At 39.8% G+C, this 17,965-nt stretch overlaps 1 protein-coding gene across 9 annotated transcripts in view; it reads left to right on the plus strand.

The window, feature by feature from the left end:
• Nucleotides 1-433: 433 nt before the first annotated feature.
• Nucleotides 434-17,965, plus strand: part of PPP1R16B (protein phosphatase 1 regulatory subunit 16B) — a 141,026-nt gene continuing 123,494 nt past the window's right edge. The window contains exons 1-5 of one of the 9 annotated variants that reach the window (XM_058174506.1): nt 434-667; nt 1,921-2,078; nt 3,847-3,901; nt 6,467-6,540; nt 7,291-7,359. The gene's annotated coding sequence lies outside the window, so the exon portion shown is untranslated. Of the gene's footprint in view, nt 668-1,920; nt 2,079-3,846; nt 3,902-4,001; nt 6,541-7,290; nt 7,360-17,965 lie in introns of those variants that run through there. The other 8 variants (XM_058174502.1, XM_058174507.1, XM_058174504.1 and 5 more) reach the window with 8 other exon arrangements.

The following is a 17,965-nucleotide window of genomic DNA, read 5'->3' on the forward strand; positions in this document are numbered from 1 at the left end:
CAACCATGACCTGGGATGACTGAGAATCTCCATAGACATACTTCGAAGGGTGGTTGCTGGGGAGGTGGAGAGGATGGAGTAACGTGCCTTGAATTCCTTAACAAAAGGCAGGATGCAAATTTTCAGAAATAGATAGGTTTAATATGGGTTTGCTTGGGGGACTGGTTTTTGCCAGCACATCTGCCAGCTACCTTTAATTCCGAGGCATTTTCCTCTCCCTCTCTCTCTCTCTGTATCGCAGCTCGAGTCTGCCCACATCGGCCCGCGAGGCACTTATCCTCCCACTGCCCTTCTCTATTTCCAGCCAGGGCCCCCTTTTTTACCTTTCCTGACCTCGGCGCCCCGCTTCCCCTCCTCAACTCGCAAAGCTCCGCCTTGGAGGCGGAGGTGGGCGTGGCCCAGCTGCCCAGGCTGGCTGGTCCGCGCCGAGAGCTCCCCCCCCTCACTTCACCCGAGCTTCAGCGCCGGGCTTGCAGCTTTCTCGAGGGCTCCCGGTGGAAACGGATGGAGTCGGTAGCGCTAGCGGGCACTGCCCGTCGTCCGTCGCCGCTGGTCCCGAGATAGGGGAATAATAGCCGGTCCCCGACCGCCTTCGCTTCTTGGCTCTGACGCCGGGCGGGTTGCTGAGCTCGGGGTGGGAGGCTGCTGCTGGTCCTCGGCTGTCCCGGTGAGTTGCTTGGGGGGTGAGAGAGCGGGTCCCGGGAGGCGAACGGAGCCGGTGCGGCGCGTGTGCGGGGAGTCTCTTCCATCTAAGCCCGCGGCGGCATTTTGGAGGTGCGGTGCTTTGCCAGGGCGGAAATCTCCAGGGAGCTTGAGGGTGGGTGGACGGGCGGAGGAAGGGAATGAGGCAAGTGGGTGGGCTGCCAGATCTTTTTGGTGTTTTACTCAGTGAGAGAAGTAGAATAAATTCTACCATCACCTCCCGTATATTTTGGCTCCTGTACATTGTGCCTGCTTGTTGCTGTCCCTCCAGAATGAAATGAAATGAAATTAAAAAAAAACACACACACACCCTTCCAGGCTTTATTCCTGAAGTTGAAGCAAAGGCGAATCAAGAAACATTGGGGCGCGGAGTTCGTTGGGTTCCCCACCCCCCGTCCCCTCAGCTTAAGTTAGCCAGAAAATTTGGGTGTGATTGTGCTAATTTGAGCTCCGTTCAGGTGTTCGTAAAGGAGGGGACGGAGAGAAAGATGTCCGCTCCTTTCACCGACCACTGTCAAGTGAGGAGGAGGAGGAGGAAGGGGAAAGTGGGGAGGGGGGGGACTACAACTGGGTTAAAGCTCTCTCTGCCTTTTATTTTTGGCTTCGGACGTTAGGGAGTTAGCTTGTTCGATGGGGCTCGGGTTTAAAGCTGATTTAAAACGAAGCCCAGCTTTGTAAGTAAGAGGAAGAAGAATGCAAGTTCTGACAGCCGAAGTGCAAAGGGAGTCGTTTCACCGTTTCGGAAATGAAAGAGTAACCTATCTCTGAAAATAAGCTTTGCCTTGAACACAGGTGCATAATCACGACGATGATCCCAGATCTTTTTATGCAAGCCTGCATCAACATTTTGCTTTTCCATACATGCCTTTGCCTTGGCAGCTTGTGGGAGTCACCATGCAAGGGGTGGCTTACCTCTTAAAGGTGTGGGAAAGTAAAGTGTAAATGCACCCGCGTGTGTGTAATTCTGCCCCTATCACAATCATTATTACTCACTTCTGCTTTTCTGCTGCCTCTGGCTGAATATACATCAGTTATTTCCTGATGCTCTTCTGCTATCTGTGGTCCTCATAGCCACTGCCTCTTAACCATGACAGGATGGAAATCAGATAATGTGGAAGTTTGTTCGGCTGACGGTGGTTTCCTGTCCCCCTCGCCCCTTAACAAGCAAAAGGGACTAGTATCCATTTGTTTAAAACTGTTTCTCAACCTTATCAATAGAATAGAATAGAATCGAACAGAACAGAACAGAATTTTTATTGGCCAAGGTGTGAATGGACACACAAGGAATTTGTCTTGGTGCATATGCTCAGCGTACATAAAAGAAAAGATACCTTCATCAAGGTACAACACTTACAACACTTAATGATCATCATAAGGTACAAATTTAACACTTAATGATACAACACTTAATGATAGTCGTAGGCTACAAATAAGCAATCAGGAAATAATATCAGTATAAATTGTAAGGATACAAGCAACGACTTTAAGATATGTGGATTTCAACTCCCAGAATTCTCCATGCTGGATATATATCTTAAAAGTTGCAGAGGTTGAAAAATACTGGTGTATTTGGATAGGATGGGAAGTAGATGAGGTTGGCTGGAGAAATGGAAAAGGAAGGTAAATTGAAATTTGTAATTCTCCCTCCCATTTAATTTTAAACATACGGAAGATCGTTTCAAATGGTTCTTTAAAAATTTAACATTTAAGAATTTGAGGTGACCTGCTGGCTTTATATAGTGCTACTGCCTTTTAAAATAAGATGAGAAGTAAAATTCTTCTGTGATAACATGTTTAATCTATTTGTAATTGCTGAGAAAGAATTACATTCTCCACCAAGTGTAAAGTGATAGTAGGGAGAGTAAGGTGTAAGATAACATAGGAAATTGAATGATCATAGCTGATTATTCAAGTGTTCTGTTTGTATCTAGACCAATATAAGCCCTTTTAGAAGCAGCATTGTGGTTAGTGTAGATGTGTAATGATCAAGATAAATTCTGACTGTTATAATAATTGAACTGTTTTGTGCATAATTATCTACAAGTTAGTTTATTTTCTTCTGGTTTAACATATGTAAATTTATTCATTATAGATTAACCTTATCTGTGAACCAAGCAAAAAATTAGAATTACTATGTGAAATGAACTTAGCAAATGATTGTGGTATATGGTTCCAGATGGTTGTTGCTTATTTAGCAAATCATGTTAAATAAAGTCATAATTTTATATAATATGTGAACATGTCACTGGCTTAACTGGTGATTATAAACCCTGGATACATTCATGCAATGCATTAAAGGTGATTACAGTTGTATCAATCTTGGTTATTGATTTACCATGTTGTGTGAACCTAGACCAGGGGTCTGCAAACTTGGCTCTTTTAAGACTTGTGGACGTCAACTCCCAGAGTTCCTCAGCCAGCAAACTCTGGGAGTTGATGTCCACAAGTCTTAAAAGAGCGAAGTTTGCAGACTCCTGATCTAGACCATTTGGTTAATTTTGTTACAATATTATGATGTGAATGCAAAGAATAAGCTTTTCCATTCACTATGTTAATGTTCCTATATCTAAAAATAATAAAAGTTTGGAAATAATTTCTCTCTTCAATATCTCTGTCACCTTCAGAACGAGACACTTGTGAATGAAAAATCCAGAAGGTTAAAAACAATTATTGATCAATATGGGAAATTATTGGAGAGGGACAATAATACTGTAAACTGAATTTTATTTATTTATTTATAATTCTTCTATGCAATTAACACAATAACAGAGTTGGAAAGGACCTTGGAGATCATCTAGTCCAACCATCCGCTGAGGCAGGAAACCCTCTACCATTTCAGATAAACTCATTTGCAATTGGCTCTGAGAAGCATAGAACATGTTTGCTCCTGTTTCCAATTTTATATTGCCATCTATTTTTAAAAGAGCAAAAGAACTGCCCCTGAGCCTCATGATAAGAGTATATTTTTGAATCTCAATCTCCATAATCTGGATTACTCTCATAACGTTCTGTGTAACTTCTACTTTTGAATATGAAATTGATTGATTTAAATTTTTCTTTACACAGCAATAATTTTCTTAATGTCAGTTGCATATTTAGAGCAGGTAAGAGGCATTTAATGAAACTATCATGTCGTCACTCTAGGTTTGGTCAACCAAAAATACTCCATTCACTTTGTCTGGGTAATGTGCAGAATTTGGTGAGTTTTTTTGCAACTGTATCTAGATCAGTTCTTATATATCAAGTAGGTTAAAGCTATATGTTAATTATGTTGCACTAATTTAGTATATGAGAGCAGTTTCTTTTCTTCATACCTATTTTTGGTATTATATTGCTTTGCATAGTTTCCATTATCAGAAAGTCATAGCAAAAGCTTAGATTGCTTTCTGGCTGAAGTTCCTGCTTTGTGCCTTTCAATTTTATTTTGAATTTATTTAGCTCAGCTTCAACTGCAAATAGGCACTATCATTCATGAATCCATTTCCAAAACTAAATACCATTTGAAAGAGCAACTAACAGCCTGCAACTATGACATTTTTCAAGAACAAACCAATGAAAAATTTATTTGCATACTCAGTTGCTTCAGGCATTTAAGACTTATGTGCATCTCCTTATTGTTGCATACAAAAGTGAAATCATATTAAAAGTGCAGAACTTCAGAGATGTGAGCTGTGTCTTATCTGGAGCAGTACTTGTGCAAATTATTCTTTTTTTAAAAAAATCCCAACTGAATTAATTTAAATAGCTAAACATTCCACATATGGTGATCTCATATTTTTACATGATGCAGTTCAATATAGGTTTATAGCCATGTTTGGACTGTTTTGATAAGCACCACTGAATTTATTGGCAATAATAAAATCAATAAAATGTATGTGTGTGTTCTTGTTGTTAGAATAGATTTGACTTAAATCACTTTTTCACATCCATATTTACTAGAAATCTATTTCAAATTCAAATTGAGTTCATACCCAGGGCTGTAATATGTTTTTGTAGATTACATAAACCCAGCCACTGATATCTGTTGAGAATGGTTTATGGCTTAGTATGGTGTATGTATCCAGTAATTGTAGCTTATTCAATAAACACTGATTAATTGCATTTATGGCTTACTATAGCTTTCCCCTTTTGGTACTCCCCAGATGTATTGGAATTACAACTCCAAGAATTAACAGCTGACTTGACACTTTGCGAATTGCAATTCAATGTACTGTATCTAGAGCAGTGTTTCTCAAACTTGGCAGCTTTAAGATAAGTGTCTGGCTTGGGAATTCTGGGAGTTGATCAGAAACACTGATTAAGAGAATATAAGGCTGAGGAAAAGTAGCTTAACATGATGCATTTACCCAATTTGAAACTACAAATACATTTCCACATTTGCTCTGAAACTGTCCTAACTGAATTTGATGCAGTGGTGAAATCCAATTTTTTTTACTACTGGTTCTATGGGTGTGGCTTGGTAGGCATAGCTTGGTGGGTGTGGCAGGGGATGGATACTGCAAAAACTCCATTCCCACCCCACTCCAGGGGAAGGATACTGCAAAATCCCCATTCCCACCCCACTCTGGGGCCAGCCAGAGGTGGTATTTGCCAGTTCTCCAAACTACTCAAAATTTCCACTACCGGTTCTCCATAACCTGTCAGAACCTACTGGATTTCACCCGATTTGAGGGTTTCAAGGAAATGTCATAGGATTGTAGTATTTTACTTCCAAGGATTATCTTATGAATAAATTTATGAATAAACCCCTCTGAAAGTAATGTAACTTCTGGTCACATATACATAGGCTTTGGCTACATGTACCACTTGTGAAAATATATTTTAAGCCTTTACAGATGTTAGTTGGAACTTAAACACAAAGCTTCATAATCCCCCTATCTGCTTTTTGGTGAAGAATTTAGCTGCTTTGGAAACTGCTGGTTTTATTTTTTTTCTTATTTTTTTAAAGCAACAATTTCTAACTCTAATGGTTACAAAGTTAGGTACTCAATGATGTAAAGACAAGTGCCTGCTAAAACTTTGGAAGCTAGAAGAGGTTCTACTCCTCTCAAATAACCCAGTTAGCCACAGATGCAAAATTCATCATCAACCTTTGGTGACCTTTAAATGCAACAGCAATGGAAAGAAGCTGTTTGGGGAGTCAGATGCTTAGAGAGCAGAATGAGGAAGGCAAGTCCTAATTTTTTGCCTGTATTCTCTCTATTTCTGGAGAAAATCAGATTTATATAATCATTAAGAGCTGACATGTACCTGGTGACACTTGAGCAATAAGACACTTGGCGCACTGTAGACACCAAGGTAGCAACCTGCAGTATTCCAAACTTTTACACTTAGAATGCACCATAGGCAAATAATTCTGAGAGAAATCAGAAGAATAGTAAAAAAGGAAAGGGTCGTTCATTTCTTTTTCCCTGATTCCAGTTCCCTACTGTTGTTTCCTTTTATTAAACAAGAAAGTCAGATTATTAAACAAGAAAGTCAGAAAAAAGAATAACAGTACAGAGACATCTTTGGCACTAACATTTTTGCATTATTCATTGGTGTTGGTGATTCACATGCTTCTTCAAGTAGAAAAACAGAATAGATTTTACAAAAGCAAGATAAACAAATGGTCTGAATAAAAAATAAAAAGCATTTTGATTAATATAATTCATATAGGGTGCTGAATTTAATGTTAGCAACTGGTGTTGTGATACCTTGACGGAACATTTTTATTTGGTTCGCAGCTCAAAATACATGTAGATTGATTTAGCATCTTCCATAGGGATGGATGGCTCAGAAGTTGAGATGCTGGGCTTGTCAGCTGGAAAGTTTGAGACATGAGTGCCACACGACAGGGTGAGTTCTAGTTCCTGCCAACCTAGTGGTCAGAAAGCATGAACATGCGACTAGATAAATAGGTACCACTAAGGCAGGAAAGATTATATTCCATTCTTGACAGAATGCATCTCTCAGACAACGTCAGCTGAGAAGTGGAGATGAGCACCTTCCCCCCTTGACTTGGCCACGACTGTACAGAGGAACTTTTAACCCTTTATAGGGATATTTATCATGGGATGGATATTATGCGCAGGTTTAAAGCAGGATCAAGAAATTTGTGGTTGGCTGAGTATTCCTGATAGTCAGCATGCAACAGCATCAACCATCATGGCTAAAGACGGGCATACAAAAAGTGATGGTCCAATAACATCTGTAGGACCATAACATCCCCATCTCTGTTTCATACAGCACCTCAACTCTCCCATGTGCCAACCTTCTTCACGGATTAGCAGAAGGATGAAAGCATGAACACACATATCCTTCCCAGAACTCCTTTTCAGCATTTCAGAAATAATGTTTGAGTAGCTTTTTGGTTTAGGGTTTTATTAATCTGAATGCTTTAGCTCAGGGGTCTGCAAACTTGGCTCTTTTAAGACTTGTGGACTTCAACTCCTAGCGTTCCTCAGCCAGCAAAGCTGTCTGAGGAACTCTGGGAGTTGAAGTCCACAAGTCTTAAAAGAGCCAAGTTTGCAGACCCTTGCTTTAGCTTGTTAGTGACCTGAACATATACTACGATAAGTTTCTTAACAATTGTTCCTTCTGCCCAAGTTTTAGGTGCGCAGTGCTGGATTTATAAGCATCTGAATGCTGTGGATATTTCCTAAAAGACCTGAGGTGGTAAGTCCCAGTGATGATTAGGACTTATATCTTTTGTAACTACTCTATGTCGCATGTGCATCCCATATTCATATGAAATCAGGCTCCACATATGAACCATTCCTGGCATTTTTATTTTAATTTGTTTACTATGCTTATGTTACTTTGCTCTGTTTTGAAATTCCCATCACCTTATATAGAAATCCTAGCTGACCTTGAGATTATTTCTTTAATGCAGGAGGTAAGTAATAATCATCAATATAACTTACAATATTATTACAAGCAACTGAATTTTGATCACGTGACTATGGGGATGTTGCAATGGTCATAACTCACTTTTTTCAGCACTGTTGTAACTTTGAACGGTCACTAAATGAACTGTTGTAAATTGAGGATTATCTGTATTGTGAAATAAATGGCAATAACCAATCCATAGACTTGGATTTTTTAAATCTATTCTGAATATCTGGGATAAGGCAGAAGTGTATGAACTTTGTCCTGCACAAACCAAAGAAATGGAAGTTAAATCTACCACATAATATATGTGGAACATTCCTTGTTTAGATATCCAGGATCTCCATTTCATCCCTGTTACTGGGTTTACATCCTTCAGAAACATGCTCAGCCCTGATGGGTTATTTTTATTCTAGCCATGCATGTTATTTTCCCCCCACAGACCCCTTTCCCTACAACTCTTCAAACCTTAAGATTCGCCACCTCTTCCTCAGATACAGGCAACACCCTTTTGGTTGTGTAAGTGCCAATATTCATAAGTTCATCGGAGTTATATGAACAAAGGAATATCTTCTCGGCCCGATGCTCTGTTTTGTAGCAGCTTGATAAAATATTTAAAACGGTTGTTGAGATGGGTTAATGAGATTCTGCACAAAGGCTCTCTTTCAACATGGGGAGGGATTGAATGATCTTAAGGTCCCTTCCTACCTTGTGACATCTTTTGTGAAAAGTAAATGTTGCATTTGATTAGCATTAGAGAAAGACACTAGTGTTGTGAATGAGAGTGTTAAAAAGAACAGATAATTGACCATATATAGAGGCTGTTGCTGAAGTCACTCTATAGGATGAACAGTTTTCTCCTCTCCAAGTTCTTGATCCAGCTGGTTCATTTTTAACAAGGATTCTTTATTAGAAAACTGATTTTTCTTTGGATTCTTTGGTACTATGGATTCTTTGCCTATGGTACCAGTTATATATATTTCTCTGACCTATTGTCCGCAATATGAATGGTTGTTCCACATATAAAAGAAATAGTCTATTTCTTTATTTAATATTTGCCAACTACATCAAAACTGTTTCATACTATGCTTTATTGAAGCTTAGTGATACAGGATGTTTATGCTTGTACTTGGCTCTGTGCTGATCATATTGCTTTTGTACTTTATATCTGCATGATAATTGTACTACTATATTGTGATCAGTTTCCCTGGCTGTATTCCAGCAAATAAAAGCATTGCTGAATGATTCTTTGTGCCTTGTCTGAACTGAAAACTAATGTCTGTCTGTAAACTCACTTTTTGCCATCAAAACTTGATTGAATCCCATTTTCACTTAGAAGCAATTTTGGGTCTGTTAATGGTTTTTGATGAATGACCTGATTTTTTTACTGCTGTCAGTTGACTCCACTTTATGGGTCTATAAGATTTTATTTTTTAAAAACTTATTATAAAGCCTAACAATTAAAAACTTATTATAAAGCCTAACAATTAAAAACTTATTATAAAGCCTAACAATTAAAATAATTGAAATGAATAAATGACTGTGAATATTGGGCAAAACTGTCCATTCTTTATTAGAAAACTGATTTTCTTTGGATTCTTTGCCTATGGTACCAGTTATATATATTTCTCTGACCTATTGTCCGCAATATGAATGGTTGTTCCACATATAAAAGAAATAGTCTATTTCTTTATTTAATATTTGCCAACTACATCAAAACTGTTTCATACTATGCTTTATTGAAGCTTAGTGATACAGGATGTTTATGCTTGTACTTGGCTCTGTGCTGATCATATTGCTTTTGTACTTTATATCTGCATGATAATTGTACTACTATATTGTGATCAGTTTCCCTGGCTGTATTCCAGCAAATAAAAGCATTGCTGAATGATTCTTTGTGCCTTGTCTGAACTGAAAACTAATGTCTGTCTGTAAACTCACTTTTTTCAGCACTGTTGTAACTTTGAACGGTCACTAAATGAACTGTTGTAAATTGAGGATTATCTGTATTGTGAAATAAATGGCAATAACCAATCCATAGACTTGGATTTTTTAAATCTATTCTGAATATCTGGGATAAGGCAGAAGTGTATGAACTTTGTCCTGCACAAACCAAAGAAATGGAAGTTAAATCTACCACATAATATATGTGGAACATTCCTTGTTTAGATATCCAGGATCTCCATTTCATCCCTGTTACTGGGTTTACATCCTTCAGAAACATGCTCAGCCCTGATGGGTTATTTTTATTCTAGCCATGCATGTTATTTTTCCCCCACAGACCCCTTTCCCTACAACTCTTCAAACCTTAAGATTCGCCACCTCTTCCTCAGATACAGGCAACACCCTTTTGGTTGTGTAAGTGCCAATATTCATAAGTTCATCGGAGTTATATGAACAAAGGAATATCTTCTCGGCCCGATGCTCTGTTTTGTAGCAGCTTGATAAAATATTTAAAACGGTTGTTGAGATGGGTTAATGAGATTCTGCACAAAGGCTCTCTTTCAACATGGGGAGGGATTGAATGATCTTAAGGTCCCTTCCTACCTTGTGACATCTTTTGTGAAAAGTAAATGTTGCATTTGATTAGCATTAGAGAAAGACACTAGTGTTGTGAATGAGAGTGTTAAAAAGAACAGATAATTGACCATATATAGAGGCTGTTGCTGAAGTCACTCTATAGGATGAACAGTTTTCTCTCCAAGTTCTTGATCCAGCTGGTTCATTTTTAACAAGGATTCTTTATTAATAATCTCACATGGGTTACTTAGGCATGAACTATTCTTTCTTATTTAGGCTATTTAGTATAAAATAATTGAAATGAATAAATGACTGTGAATATTGGGCAAAACTGTCCATTCTTTATTAATAATCTCACATGGGTTACTTAGGCATGAACTATTCTTTCTTATTTAGGCTATTTAGTATAAAATAATTGAAATGAATAAATGACTGTGAATATTGGGCAAAACTGTCCATTCTTTATTAATAATCTCACATGGGTTACTTAGGCATGAACTATTCTTTCTTATTTAGGCTATTTAGTATAAAATAATTGAAATGAATAAATGACTGTGAATATTGGGCAAAACTGTCCATTCTTTATTAATAATCTCACATGGGTTACTTAGGCATGAACTATTCTTTCTTATTTAGGCTATTTAGTATAAAATAATTGAAATGAATAAATGACTGTGAATATTGGGCAAAACTGTCCATTCTTTATTAATAATCTCACATGGGTTACTTAGGCATGAACTATTCTTTCTTATTTAGGCTATTTAGTATAAAATACGGTTTTTGCCAACAGGAGATGATTTCCAAACAAAATAGTCATAAAGCACTTCCAAGTTTGATGGTTTCAGAATTTGGGTTGTTTGCGGTAGTAATGAACACACAAAGAGGGCAGCCAAAATATCTGGATTTCCTTTGGAAGTTCTGTGTACTTTGTCATTGTTGGAATAGACCAGTGATGGCAAACCTTGTAGATGCCGAGTGCCCAAACTGCGCATGTGTGCATGCCCAAACTGAAAGGTGTGTGTGTGTGTGCGTGCGCATGTGCAAATGCATGCATGCGCCAACATGGACATGCATGCACTGATATGTGCACATGCACCAACATGCGTTGACATGTGCACAAACTTGTGTCAACATGCGCTGACATGCACACAAATCTGTGGGTCATGCGCACTCATGTGCATACATGCTTACATGCGCAGCAGAGAAAACCAGCAGAGAAAACCAGCAGAGAAAACCAGCTGGCTGGCGGGAGGTGGGGCATCCCAACACAAAAGAGGTAAGATCTTTTTCTTTTGTTAGCTTCTGTTTCATCGTTTGCAGAGAAACAGACGCTCATGAAAGAAACACCATAGAGATCTGACCTGGGGCGATGGCGCACATGCCAACAGAGAGGGCTCTGTGCGCCATAGGTTCACCATCACAGGGATAGAGTATTTTGGGTATGACTTATCCTGTCCTGTAAAGTCATTGTAACTCATAAAACAGAGTATAATTTAGCAGAAATGATAGTAACATTCATGCTTCCAGAAAAATGCAGCTTATGAAAGTGAAAGACCATCAACCAAATCTCAACTCTGCTATACAGATTTGACCTTTTTTTAAAAAAATATTTATTTTCGTCAAGTATGTATTTGATAAGAGATACAAGTGTAAACGTAATTATGAATACATGAAATGGATACCAATAAAAGGAAATATTAGGACAGGGACAGTAGGTACACTGGTCCTCTTAAGCATGCCCCTTACAGACCTCTTAGGAATGGGGTGAGGTCTACAGTGGACAGTCTAAGTTTAAAGTTTTGGGCATTTGGGAGTCAGGTAGTGCATTCCAGGCGTTGACAACTCTGTTACTGAAGTCGTATTTTTTGCAATCAAGTTTGGAGTGGTTTACCATGAGTTTGTATCTATTGTGTGCTCTTGTATTATTTTGGTTGAAGCTGAAGTATTAATTGGCTGGTAGGACATTGTAGCGGATGATTTTATGTACTATGCTTAGGTCAGACCGAAGACTATGAAGTTCTAAGTTGTCTAAGCCCAAAATTTCAAGTTTGGTGGCATAAGGTTTTGTTTTTATTATTTGAATTTATATCCCGCCCTTCTCCGAAGACTCAGGGCGGCTTACATTGTGTTAAGCAATAGTCTTCATCCATTTGTAATATTATATACAAAGTCAACTTTTATTGCCCCCAACAATCTGGGTCCTCATTTTACCTACCTTATAAAGGATGGAAGGCTGAGTCAACCTTGGGCCTGGTGGGACTTGAACTTGCAGTAATTGCAAGCAGCTGTGTTAATAACAGACTGCTTAGTCTGTTGAGCCACCAGAGGCCCCACAACATTTTGTTGTGAGCAGAGGAGTGGAGGACTCTTCTTGTGAAATATCTCTGGACTCATTCAATTGTATTAATGTTCGATATGCAGTGCGGGTTCCAGACAGTTGAACAAAAATTTTGTATGCCCTAGTTTGCAGTTCAATATTACAGAAGAAGAAGCTACGCAAGATTAGGTTAACAACTCTTAATGCTTTTTTAGCAATGCTGTTACAGTAAGCTCTGGCATTTAGATCATTTGAGATGAGTACTCCAAAGTCTTTAGTCTGTCCCAATCCAGTGCTCCAGAAGTTGGGGTAACTAGAGGCCAGGCTGGCTTGGAATATAGGAAATTGGCAGTCCTAACATACCCGGAGGGTGTCCTGTTTGTGAAAACCTGTCTTTATGATTCCAGAATAACAGGAAGAATAATAGTGTGTATCGAAGCAGCCTACACCAGGCTGCCATTTTTCAGATGTATTGGGATAGAAACTTCCTGAATTTCCATCCAGAAGAAGACTCAGGAGATCCTAAGAACAAAGATTGGCAGAATAGCTTTGAGCACCTGGGATAGAAAGAAAGAAAAATCAGGGAATGCAGCTTCTCTCTGATTTATTGCTCACAGCTATTTTCTTCTTTCCTAATGAAATCAAGGATAGACTGCAGGGGTGAAATCCAGTAGATTCTGACAGGTTCTGGAGAACCGGTAGCGAAAATTTTGAGTAGTTCAGAGAACAGGTAAATACCACCTCTGGCTGGCCCCAGAGTGGGTTGGAATGGGGATTTTGCAGTATCCTTCCCCTGCCACACCCACCAAGCCAAACCCACCAAGCCACATCACGCCCACCAAGCCATGCCACAGAACCGGTAGTAAAAAAAAATTGGATTTCACCACTGCTATACTTAGGGGCTGTGTTATGAAGTTAGGAACACAAGAGTATTATAAACTGAGTAGAGGCAAAGTCTTCACTAGCCCAACCCAACTTTCAAAAATAAAAATGACACGGAAGCTGGTTTGCAGGTAGGTATTTTTTTTCCACCATTCTTGTTTTCAACGGAGGGACATGTGTTAACAGAAGCATTAGCAGAGAGTTAAAATCTGCAAGGTGATGGGTGTGGCATTGCATCAAGGTCCTGCCCAAGGCCATAATTGTAATGCTGCATCCCCATCAGGCAGATTTTAACACCTTTTCTTGCCCCCATCCTTCAGCAGATATCCCCGGGGAATAATATTGCTTGGTAAAGCTTTAATGTCAAGCCAAACCCTAAGTTGTGGTAACACGATTTACTTCAGATTTGGCAGACCAACTTATCTCGTCTTGAAAAATTGAACTACAACTCTCTTATCTCTCTACTGCATTTTCTTCCAGCTTTCCTGTCATGAAAAATACCAGAATAACTTGACTAATAGGCTACTTGTCTTTTATTTTTTTATTTTTTAAAAAAAAAAGCCCACTTAGGCATATGCTGAGGGAAAGTGTTTGCTTAAATGTATAGGTTCATATATTCAAATAGCTTTAGCTAGGTCTATTTTTAAAGGTTTCTCACATGCTTTTATTTATTCACAAAAATGCTGTTGATCATTCCCTATCTAATGGGGTAATTACTGTTTTTCATTTATTAATTGTATTTACACCTATTTTTTTAACTAGTTTTTTTTCTAGCATTGAAATTACATATTAGAAGAGTGTTATGAGCCAAAAAACTTGACACCCCTCCAATAAAGGAAAACTCCCTAATTTTGCCCTTCTCAGTGGCAAAGTGGCTATTGCTGAAAATAAATGCTTGATTTTTTTCTATTACCTTTCCAAAATTAATTTCTTGAATTGAGGAGTTGGCCTTTAAATGGCATCCAAAAGTATTTCCTACAAAGTGTGTTTGGGAGCAGAGGGACAAGACAAAAAATGAGCAAGTAAAATATTTTTTTAAAAAATAATGTACATGGTAATGTTATTTGTTAATTTAAGAAACGTATATGGCTATTTATTTATTTATTTATTGAATTTTTATACCGCCCTTCTCCCGAAGACTCAGGAGATCCTAAGAACAAAGATTGGCAGAATAGCTTTGAGCACCTGGGATAGAAAGAAAGAAAAATCAGGGAATGCAGCTTCTCTCTGATTTATTGCTCACAGCTATTTTCTTCTTTCCTAATGAAATCAAGGATAGACTGCAGGGGTGAAATCCAGCAGATTCTGACAGGTTCTGGAGAACCGGTAGCGAAAATTTTGAGTAGTTCAGAGAAAAGGTAAATACCACCTCTGGCTGGCCCCAGAGTGGGTTGGAATGGGGATTTTGCAGTATCCTTCCCCTGCCACACCCACCAAGCCAAACCCACCAAGCCACATCACGCCCACCAAGCCATGCCACAGAACCGGTAGTAAAAAAAAATTGGATTTCACCACTGCTATACTTAGGGGCTGTGTTATGAAGTTAGGAACACAAGAGTATTATAAACTGAGTAGAGGCAAAGTCTTCACTAGCCCAACCCAACTTTCAAAAATAAAAATGACACGGAAGCTGGTTTGCAGGTAGGTATTTTTTTTCCACCATTCTTGTTTTCAACGGAGGGACATGTGTTAACAGAAGCATTAGCAGAGAGTTAAAATCTGCAAGGTGATGGGTGTGGCATTGCATCAAGGTCCTGCCCAAGGCCATAATTGTAATGCTGCATCCCCATCAGGCAGATTTTAACACCTTTTCTTGCCCCCATCCTTCAGCAGATATCCCCGGGGAATAATATTGCTTGGTAAAGCTTTAATGTCAAGCCAAACCCTAAGTTGTGGTAACACGATTTACTTCAGATTTGGCAGACCAACTTATCTCGTCTTGAAAAATTGAACTACAACTCTCTTATCTCTCTACTGCATTTTCTTCCAGCTTTCCTGTCATGAAAAATACCAGAATAACTTGACTAATAGGCTACTTGTCTTTTATTTTTTTATTTTTTTTTTAAAAAAAGCCCACTTAGGCATATGCTGAGGAAAAGTGTTTGCTTAAATGTATAGGTTCATATATTCAAATAGCTTTAGCTAGGTCTATTTTTAAAGGTTTCTCACATGCTTTTATTTATTCACAAAAATGCTGTTGATCATTCCCTATCTAATGGGGTAATTACTGTTTTTCATTTATTAATTGTATTTACATTCTACTTCTTTCACTCTACACCTATTTTTTTAACTAGTTTTTTTTCTAGCATTGAAATTACATATTAGAAGAGTGTTATGAGCCAAAAAACTTGACACCCCTCCAATAAAGGAAAACTCCCTAATTTTGCCCTTCTCAGTGGCAAAGTGGCTATTGCTGAAAATAAATGCTTGATTTTTTTCTATTACCTTTCCAAAATTAATTTCTTGAATTGAGGAGTTGGCCTTTAAATGGCATCCAAAAGTATTTCCTACAAAGTGTGTTTGGGAGCAGAGGGACAAGACAAAAAATGAACAAGTAAAATATTTTTTTAAAAAATAATGTACATGGTAATGTTATTTGTTAATTTAAGAAACGTATATGGCTACCCAATCTTAATGTGACTTTGGACAGCATATAATTAAATGTTACTCGGTAAAGACTGTATTATGCTTCATGTACCTAATTTCCCCCCCACACACCCTTATCTCCTTAAAAGTTGAATCGGTGAGGGCTTTCTGCAGTTGCACTCAAGGGTGTGTGTGTTATGCAGGCCTAGTGCCTCTCATTATTATTATTATTATTATTATTATTATTATTATTATTATTATTATTATTATTATTAATTGAATTTTTATACCGCCCTTCTCCCGAAGGACTCAGGGCGGTGTACAGCCGGAGATAAAATACAAAATATGTACAATTAAAACAAATTAAAACATATCAAAATTACAAAAACGGCTAATAATTAAAATTAAATTTAAAATATTTAAGAATATTAATAAAACCCCAATTTAAAATCAAACTATTATGCCAGTCCCGCTTGAATAAATAAGTATGTTTTAGCTCACGACGGAAGGTCCAAGATCAGGCACTTGACGAGGCCAGGGGAGTTCATTCCAGAGCCGATGCTCCCACAGAGAAGGCCCTACCCCTGGGGGCCGCCAGCCGACACTGTTTGGCGGACGGCACCCTGAGGAGACCCTCTCTATGAGAGCGTACGGGTCGGTGGGAGGCATAGGGTAGCAGCAGGCGGTCTCGCAAGTACCCGGGTCCTAAGCCATGGAGCGCTTTAAAGGTAGTAACCAAAATCTTGAAGCGCACCCGAAAGACCACAGGAAGCCAGTGCAGACTACGGAGCAGTGGTGTTACGTGGGAGCCACGAGCGGCTCCCATTACTACTCGCGCAGCCGCATTCTGGACTAACTGCAGCCTCCGGGTGCACCTCAAAGGCAGCCCCATGTAGAGAGCATTGCAGTAATCCAACCGAGACGTAACCAGAGCGTGAGTGACTGTGCATAAGGCATCCCGGTCAAGGAAGGGACGCAACTGGCGGACCAAGCGAACTTGGTAAAAGGCCCTCCTGGAGACGGCCGCCAGATGTTCATCAAAGGACAGCCGTCCATCCAGGAGGACGCCCAAGTTGCGAACCACCTCCTTTGGGGCCACTAACTCGCCCCAACAGTCAGCTGCGGATGCAGCTGACTGTACCGGGGTGCCGGCATCCACAGCCACTCCGTCTTGGAGGGATTGAGCTTGAGTTTGTTTCTCCCCATCCAGACCCGTACAGCTTCCAGGCACCGGGACAGCACTGACCGCCTGCTGGGGTGGTCCGGGGTGGAAAAGTACAGCTGAGTATCATCAGCGTACAGATGATAACTCACCCCGAAACCACTGATGACCTCACCCAGCGGCTTCATATAGATGTTGAACAGGGTAGGCGAGAGAATCGACCCCTGAGGCACCCCACAAGTGAGGCGCCTCGCGGACGACCTCTGCCCCCCTGTCAACACCGTCTGCGACCGGTCAGAGAGATAGGAGGAGAACCACCGATAAACGGTGCCTCCCACTCCCAATCCCTCCAACCGGCGCAGCAAGATACCATGGTCGATGGTATCAAAAGCCGCTGAGAGATCTAATAGGACCAAGGCAGAGGAACAACCCCTGTCCCTGGCCCTCCAGAGGTCATCCAGAGGTCATCCACCAACGCGACCAAAGCCGTCTCCGTGCTGTAACCGGGTCGGAAGCCGGACTGGAACGGGTCTTGATAGACAGTTTCCTCCAGGTGCCGGGGGAGCTGCCACGCAACCACACTCTCTACAACCTTCGCCACAAAGCAACTTTGCAACTTTGAATTAGAATCATGAAATGTAATAATTGGAAGGGATCTTGGAGATCATCTAGTCCAACCCCCTGCTCATGCAGGAGACCTGTACCAACGAACTGCCGACATTTCTGATCGACAAGCTCAGTGTCTTAGCCACTGAACCACCTAGTCAGGGTGTCACACATTGGTGGTTGTGACGCACATTTTGAGTGACAGGGAGCCGCAGCAGAGGGGTGAAAGAGCCACATGCGACTCCAGAGCCGCAGGTTGCTGACCCCTGATCTAGTCTATGCCCATTTCTTAATAATTTGCTAATAATCTTAGGACTCAA

This window comes from Ahaetulla prasina, chromosome 3 (genome assembly GCF_028640845.1).
Source record: "Ahaetulla prasina isolate Xishuangbanna chromosome 3, ASM2864084v1, whole genome shotgun sequence".
NCBI classification, from domain to species: Eukaryota; Metazoa; Chordata; class Lepidosauria; order Squamata; family Colubridae; genus Ahaetulla; species Ahaetulla prasina.